This window comes from Heterodontus francisci, chromosome 7 (assembly GCF_036365525.1).
Source record: "Heterodontus francisci isolate sHetFra1 chromosome 7, sHetFra1.hap1, whole genome shotgun sequence".
NCBI classification, from domain to species: domain Eukaryota; kingdom Metazoa; phylum Chordata; class Chondrichthyes; order Heterodontiformes; family Heterodontidae; genus Heterodontus; species Heterodontus francisci.
Window position 1 is genome coordinate 53,900,186 of NC_090377.1, and position 7,406 is coordinate 53,907,591.

Below are 7,406 nucleotides of genomic sequence, written 5' to 3' on the forward strand. Positions count from 1 at the left end.
TATGGCTACTCCAGTTCAGTTTCTGGTCAATGGTAACTCCCAGGATGTTGATAGTGGGGGATTCAGGGATGATGTCAAAGGCCGTCACTTTCACCACACATCTTGAGTCTAATTCTTTTGTCCATGTTTGAACCAAGGCTGTAATGAGATCAAGAGCTGAGTAGCCCTGGCAGAACCCAAACTGACCGTCAGTGAGCAAGTTATTGCTGAGCAAGTGCTGCTTGATAGCACTGTCAATGACCCCTTCCAGATGTGAGGGCATCGAAAAGAGTGCAGAAAAGGTTCAGGAGAATGATTGAGGGATGAAGAACCTCAGTTATGAAGATTGATTGGAGAAGTTGGGACTGTTTATCTTGGAGAAGGCTGAGGGGTGATTTGATAGAGGTATTCAAAATCATGAAGGGTCTGGACAGAGTAGATAGTTAAAAACTGTTACCACTCATGAAAGGATTGAGAAGAGAGGGCACAGATTTAAAATAATGGGTCAGAGAAGCAAAAGTGACATGAGGAAAAACTTTTTCACGCAGCGAGTGGTTAAGGTCAGGAATGCGCTGCCTGAGAGTGTGGTGGAGGCAGGTTCAATTGAAACATTCAAAAGGGAATTAGATTGTTATATGAAAAGGAAGAACGCGCAGGGTTACGAGGAAAAGTCGAGGGAATGGCACTAAGTGAATTGCTCTTTCGGTGAGCTGGTGCAGACATGATGAGCCAAATAGCCTCCTGCTGCGCTGTAACAATTCTGTGATTTCCATTAAGTATCTCTCTATTTCTGCCGGAAACATTAGTTTTGATCCTGTAGCATGTCTGAAAGCACAAAATGAATGTTAGTTCCTGCCAAGCAAGAATGGAACTTGCTTTTATAACTTATTAAGAAGTTAGTGACCCATTCAAGATTAGATTAGAGCATTAGAGATACAGCACTGAAACAGGCCCTTCGGCCCACCGAGTCTGTGCCAACCAGCAACCACCCATTTATACTACACTAATCCCATATTCCTACCAAACATCCCCATCTGTCCCTATATTTCCCTACCACCTACCTATAATAGTGACAATTTATAATGGCCAATTTACCTACCAACCTGCAAGTCTTTTGGCTTGTGGGAGGAAACCGGAGCACCCGGAGAAAACCCACGCAGACACAGGGAGAACTTGCAAACTCCACACAGGCAGTGCCCAGAATCGAACCCGGGTCCCTGGAGCTGTGAGGCTGCAGTGCTAACCACTGCGCCACTGTGCCGCCCATAAAGTTTGAAAGGTTGGGGGAGGACTCCTGGCCAAAGAAGTGAGCCCGGAGGAAGAAAAGATCAATATCACGTTGAACACAAAATTCATTTAGGTGGGGGCATAAGGGTATAAAACTGAGTCCTTTGCTCAGTACAGATCGTTCAGCAGTAGACAGGGGAAGGTCAGAGGGCATTGTGAATACACAGCAAGAGGTGAGATTAGGAGAAGGGATGGGGTCAGAAGGAAGGGAAGGGAAAGAAAGATCTGGAGGGGCATTGGTACCCATGAGTTGCTGGAGCTTGCATTCCTTAACACCCAAAACGCATTAACAAAAACTTTTCCTCTTTCCTTACTACACTTAGCAAAGGACTCAGTTTTATACCTCACTTCATTGGCCAAGAGGAGGACTCCCTTCGCCTCTGGGCTCACTTCATTGGCCAGGAGTCCTCCCCCCGACCAGCGGACCCATTCACCCGCCTCCTGTTTTCTCCTTCCACCTGGAGCCCTCCCTCTGGCCTCTTACCCACTCTTGATCTTCTCATTGAAAACTGTTGGCATGACATCGGCTGTCTTATTTCTCTGCTCCCCTCACTCACTCTAACCTCTCTTCCTCTGAACTTGCACTCCGTTCTCTCAGGTCTAACCCTGACATTATCAAACCTGCTGACAAGGGTGGTGCTGTTGTTATCTGGCATACCGACCTCTCCCTTGCAGAGCCTGAGCGCCAATTCTCAGACACTTCTTCCTACCTCCCCCTGGACCATGACCCTCCCATTGAACATCAAGCCACTGTCTCCAGGACTGTCACTGACCTCATCTCCTCTGGAGATCTTCCCTCTACAGCTTCCAACCTCATAGTCCCGCAACCCAGAACAGCCCACTTCTATCTACTTACCAAAATCCACAAACAGGACTGTCCTGGTAGACCCATCGTTTCAGCCTGCTCCTGTCCCACTGAACCTATTTCCTCCTAATTTGATACTATTTTTTCTCCCCTTGTTCAGTCTCTTCCCACCTACGTCCATGACTCTTCTGACAGCCTACGTTATTTCAACAGTTTCCAGTTTCCTTTCCCTAACCACCTCCTCTTCACTATGGATGTCCAATCTCTCTACACCTCCATGCCCACCAGGACAGTCTGAGGGCTATCTGCTGCTTCTTCCTTGAACAGAGGCCCAACCAGGCTCCATCCAGCACCACCCTCCTCTGCCTGGCTGAACTTGTTCTCACATTGAGCAACTTCTCTTTCAACTCCGCTCACTTTCTCCAAATAAAAGGTATTGCTATAGGTCCTAGTTATGCCTGTCTTTTTGAGGGCTATGTTGAACATTCCTTGTTCCAGTCCTGCTTAGACCTCCTTCCCCAATTCTTTTTCTGGTACGTTGATGATTATATTGGTACCACCTTCTGCTCTCGCCCCGAACTGGAAAACTTCATCAACTTTGTTTCCAATTTCCACTCTTCTCTCACCTCCACATGATCCATCTCTGACATTTCCGTTCCCTTCCTCGACTTCTCTGTCTCCATCCCTGGGAAAAGGCTATTCACCAGTATTTATTATAAGCCCACTGACTCCCATGGCTACCTAGACTACACTTCCTCACACCTGTAAGGGCTCCATTCCATTCTCCCAGTTTCTCTGTCTCCGATGCATTTATTCTGATGATACGGCCTTCCACAACATGATAGGTCTTCCTTTTCCCTCAACCCGAGGATTCCCCCACACTGTGGTTGACAGGGCCCTCGACCATGGCCGACCCATTTCCTGCACTTCTGCCCTCACCCCTTCCCCTTCCTCCCAGAACTGCAACAGGGTTCCCCTTGTCCCCACTTTCCACCCCACCAGCCTTCACATCCAAAGGATCATCCTCCACCATTTCCATCACCTCCAGTGTGATCCCACCACCAAACACATCTTCCCCTCCTCTCCTGTCAGCATTCCGAAGGGACTGTTCCCTCTGTGACACCCTGGTCCACTCCTCCATCACCCCAACACCTCATCCATTTCCCACGGCACGTTCCCACGCAATCGCAGGAGGTGTAATAACTGCCCTTTTGCCTCCTCTATCCTCACCATCCAAGGCCCCAAACACTCCTTCCAGGTCAAGCAGCTATTTACCTGAACATCTTTCAATTTAGTCTACAGTATTCGCTGCTCACACTGCGGTCTCCTTTACACTGGGTGACCGCTTTGCAGAACACCTCTGCATGATCCTGAGCTTCTGGTTGCTTGCCATTTTAATTCACCACCTTGTTCTCATGCCCACATTTCTGTCCTCGGTCTGCTGCAGGGTTCCAGTGAACATCAACGCAAGCTTGAGAAACAGCACCATATCTTCCGATTCGGCACTCTACAGCCTTCTGGCCTCAATATTGAGTTCCATAATTTCAGACCATAAGCCCCGTTATTTTTTTTTATTAATTATTTTTCTTTTTTAATTATTTATTTTTTAACCATGTGCTAGTCTTAAACTTACTTTTCATGTTTTTTCTTTTGTACAGAGCTGTTCATTATTCTGCCATTAGCACTCTCTCTGGACTCATGCTTTGTCCTTCGCTACACCTATTTCACACTCAATTTGCATTCTGTTCTATGATATCTCTGTCATTTAATCTCTTCCCCCTCCATCCTATCACAGTCCTTCCTACTTGTTCTTCTTCTCCCCTCTCCCCTTTCACTCGCTCAAAGACTGTTACATTTCTAACTTTGCCCAGTTCTGATGAAGGGTCACAGAACGTAACATTAACTCTGTTTCTCTCTACACAGATACTGCCAGACATGCTGAGTATTTCCAGTACTTTCTGTACTCACTCAAGAGACAGAGTTTGCTTTACAAGCATACGAAATAAGAGCAGGAGTAGGCTATTTGGCCCCTCGAGCCTGCTCTGCCATTCTATCAGATCATGGCTGATCAGTTTGTGGACACAACTGCACTTTCCTGCCTACCCTTGATATCCTTTGATGCCCCTGTTTGTCAAGTATGTGTCTACCTCTGCCTTAAAAACATTCAGTGATCTTGCCTCCACATCTCTTCTTCTTCGTCTCTTCTTCTTCTTTGGCCTCCTTGTCTCGGGAGACAATGGGTAAGCGCCTGCAGGTGGTCAGTGGTTTGTGGATCAGCGCCTGGAGTGGCTATAAAGGCCAATACTAGAGTGACAGACTCTTCCACAGGTGCTGCAGATAAAATTGGTTGTCAGGGCTGTTTCGCAGTTGGCTCTCCCCTTGCACTTGTCTTTTTTCCTGCCAACTGCTAAGTCTCTTCGACTCGCCACACTTTAGCCCCAACTTTATAGCTGCCCGCCAGCTCTGGCGATCGCTGGCAACTGACTCCCACGACTTGTGATCAACGTCACAGGACTTCATGTAGCGTTTGCAGATGTCTTTAAAGCAGAGATATGGACGGCCGGTGGGTCTGATACCAGTGGCGAGCTCACTGTACAATGTGTCCTGGGGATCCTGCCATCTTCCATGCGGCTCACATGGCCAAGCCATCTCAAGCGCCGCTGACTCAGTAGGGTGTATAAGCTGGGGATGTTGGCCGCCTCGAGGACTTCTGTGTTGGAGATACGGTCCTGCCACCTGATGCCAAGGATTTGCTCCACACCTCTATCGGGAAGCGAATTCCACAGACTCACGACTCAGAGGAAAAAAATTCTTCTCATCTCTGCCTTAAATGGGAGACCCCTTATGTTTATCTGTGACCCCTAGTTTTAGTCTCTCCCATCCTTTCAACATCCTCCCTGTCAACATCCACTCTGTCAAATCCCCTCAGGATCTTATATATTTCAATAAGATCACCTCTCATCCTTTTAAACTCCAATGAATACAGACCCAATCTCTCCAACCTTTCCTCATAAGATAACCCTCTCATCCCAGGAATCAGTCAAGTGAACCTTCTCTGAACTGCTTCCAATGCTATTATATCCTTTAAGTAAGGAGACCAAAACAATACACAATACTCTCGATGTGGTCTCACAAATACCCTGTACAATTGTAGCAAAACATCTTTACGTTCATATTCCATTCCCCTTGCAATAAACAACATTGCAGTTGCCTTCTTAATCACGATGTACCTGCAAACTAACTTTTAGTGTTTCGTGTACTAGGATACCCAGATCCCTCTGCATCTCAGAGTTCTGCAATCTCTATCCATCTAAATAATATGTTGCTTTTCTATTTTTCTGGCCAAAGCAGACAAGTTCACACAGTCCCTCATTACACTCTATCTGCCAATCCTTTGCCCACTCACTTAACCTATCCATATCTCTTTGCAGATTCATTATGTCCTCTTCAAAACTTACTCTCCTATCTTTGTGTCATCAGCAAATTTAGCAACCATATATTCTGTCCCTTCATCCATAATTGATATAGTTTGTAAATAGTTGAGGCCCCAGCATTGATCCCTGTGGCACGCCACTAGTTACAGCTTGCCAACCTGAAAACAGCCCATTTATGCCTACTCTCTGTTTCCTGTTAGCTAATCAATCCTCTATCCCTGCTGTTATGATCCTGTCGGTTTTTTTTGGAAGAATGCGGTGTGCCTTTAAGGCTGGAAAAAGAGCTGTACTGCTTTAAGAACCAGAAAGCCTCAGGAGTTAGAGAAAGTGCATTTTGGTTGTCGTTGGATGCAACATACAGAGAGGGAACCGACCAGCTTCAAAAAATGTATCCTGGTTACCCAGCAACAGCCATTCTGAGACCAAGGACTGTATATACAATGTTGCAATTATCTTTTGAACTGGCTTTTTAATTGAGGCAGACTGTTCTAACTGGAAAACAGACAGACAGATGTGTGTTAGCACCTCAAAGGAGGGCTCTCAGACCATTTAAACTGAAGGGAGAGAATTTAGTCTGTTTATTTATTATTCTCTCTCAAAATTTGAAAAAGTCAAGCCAAAACAGAGATCTCTGATGATTTAAACTGAAGGAAGAGAAGTTAGACTGTGACAATATTTTATCCCTCAAAAAATTCTGAAGTCAAATTGATTCATTGATAAGTATTTGCAAGTTGTTAATTGTTGAAATTCATCGCTAGAGAAGGAGCAACAACTTCAACTTCTGAATTAGACTATGGACCGTTATACTGTTGAAGAACCTTTTTTTACCCCATCAGATGGCTGTGAGGACTTCAAGCAACCTTGTACTGTTCCACATCTGGCAGGAGCGCAAATCTACAAGGACCTTTTTTTTCCTACTTTAAATGTTGTTTATATCTTAGTAGTGCTTAAGAATTTAGTTTTTCAAATTAAACAGTAAATGTGTTGATTTGACGATGCCTGGTTTGATTAGCATCATTTGGGGGGTTAGTAGATGGTATGATTTGGCTGCGTCTTTCTTTAATTTGGAAAGTTTAAAATGATATGTTCGGCGATCAGTGGAGGGATGGGATTGAATTAACAGTGCGTTTCTCCCACCACAATCAGAATCATATATTTTGATTGGGGGCTTTGATTGGAGTGGTCGGTCATAACATATTAATTGGGTTTTTCGTCCGGGATTTGAATCACATATTAATTGTGGGCTCGCTCGCAGTTGAATCATATTTAGTTTGGTGGCTCATGTCTGGGATCAGAATGAGACTAATCTGGAGGGCTCACATTTGGAATCATATTAATTACTCATTTGTGAGATAACATATTTAAATTGGGGTCTTGCATTTGGCATCATATTTAATTTCTCTCGAGTCTGGGATTATATCAATTGGAAATTCAATTGCTGGGATCTAAATCTAACATCAATTATAAAGAAAATAAAAGAACCAGGTCTCTTGTATAATAAGGTACAGTCTATACCATTGTAATGGCATTAGTGGTTGGAGCAGAGCTTTTGGGAAAGCAGAATGTTTCCCTGAGTGACTTGATAACTTCAACTAAAAACAAATTAAAAGAATTGGCAGTGAAATTGGGATTGGAATTGAAATTAGGTGCCAAAAAAGCAGAGATAATTGACATAATAGCCGAAAATCTGGAATTATTATATATTAACACATATATATTAATGTCTTGGATGTGAATGTAGGGGGCATGATTAGTAAGTTTGCAGATGACACCAAAATTGGTGGTATAGTGGACAGTGAAGAAGGTTGTCTAAGGTTACAACAGGATATAGATAAATTGGGAAAGTGGGCAAGGGATTGGCAAATGGAATTTAACACAGACAAGTGGAAAGTGATGCATTT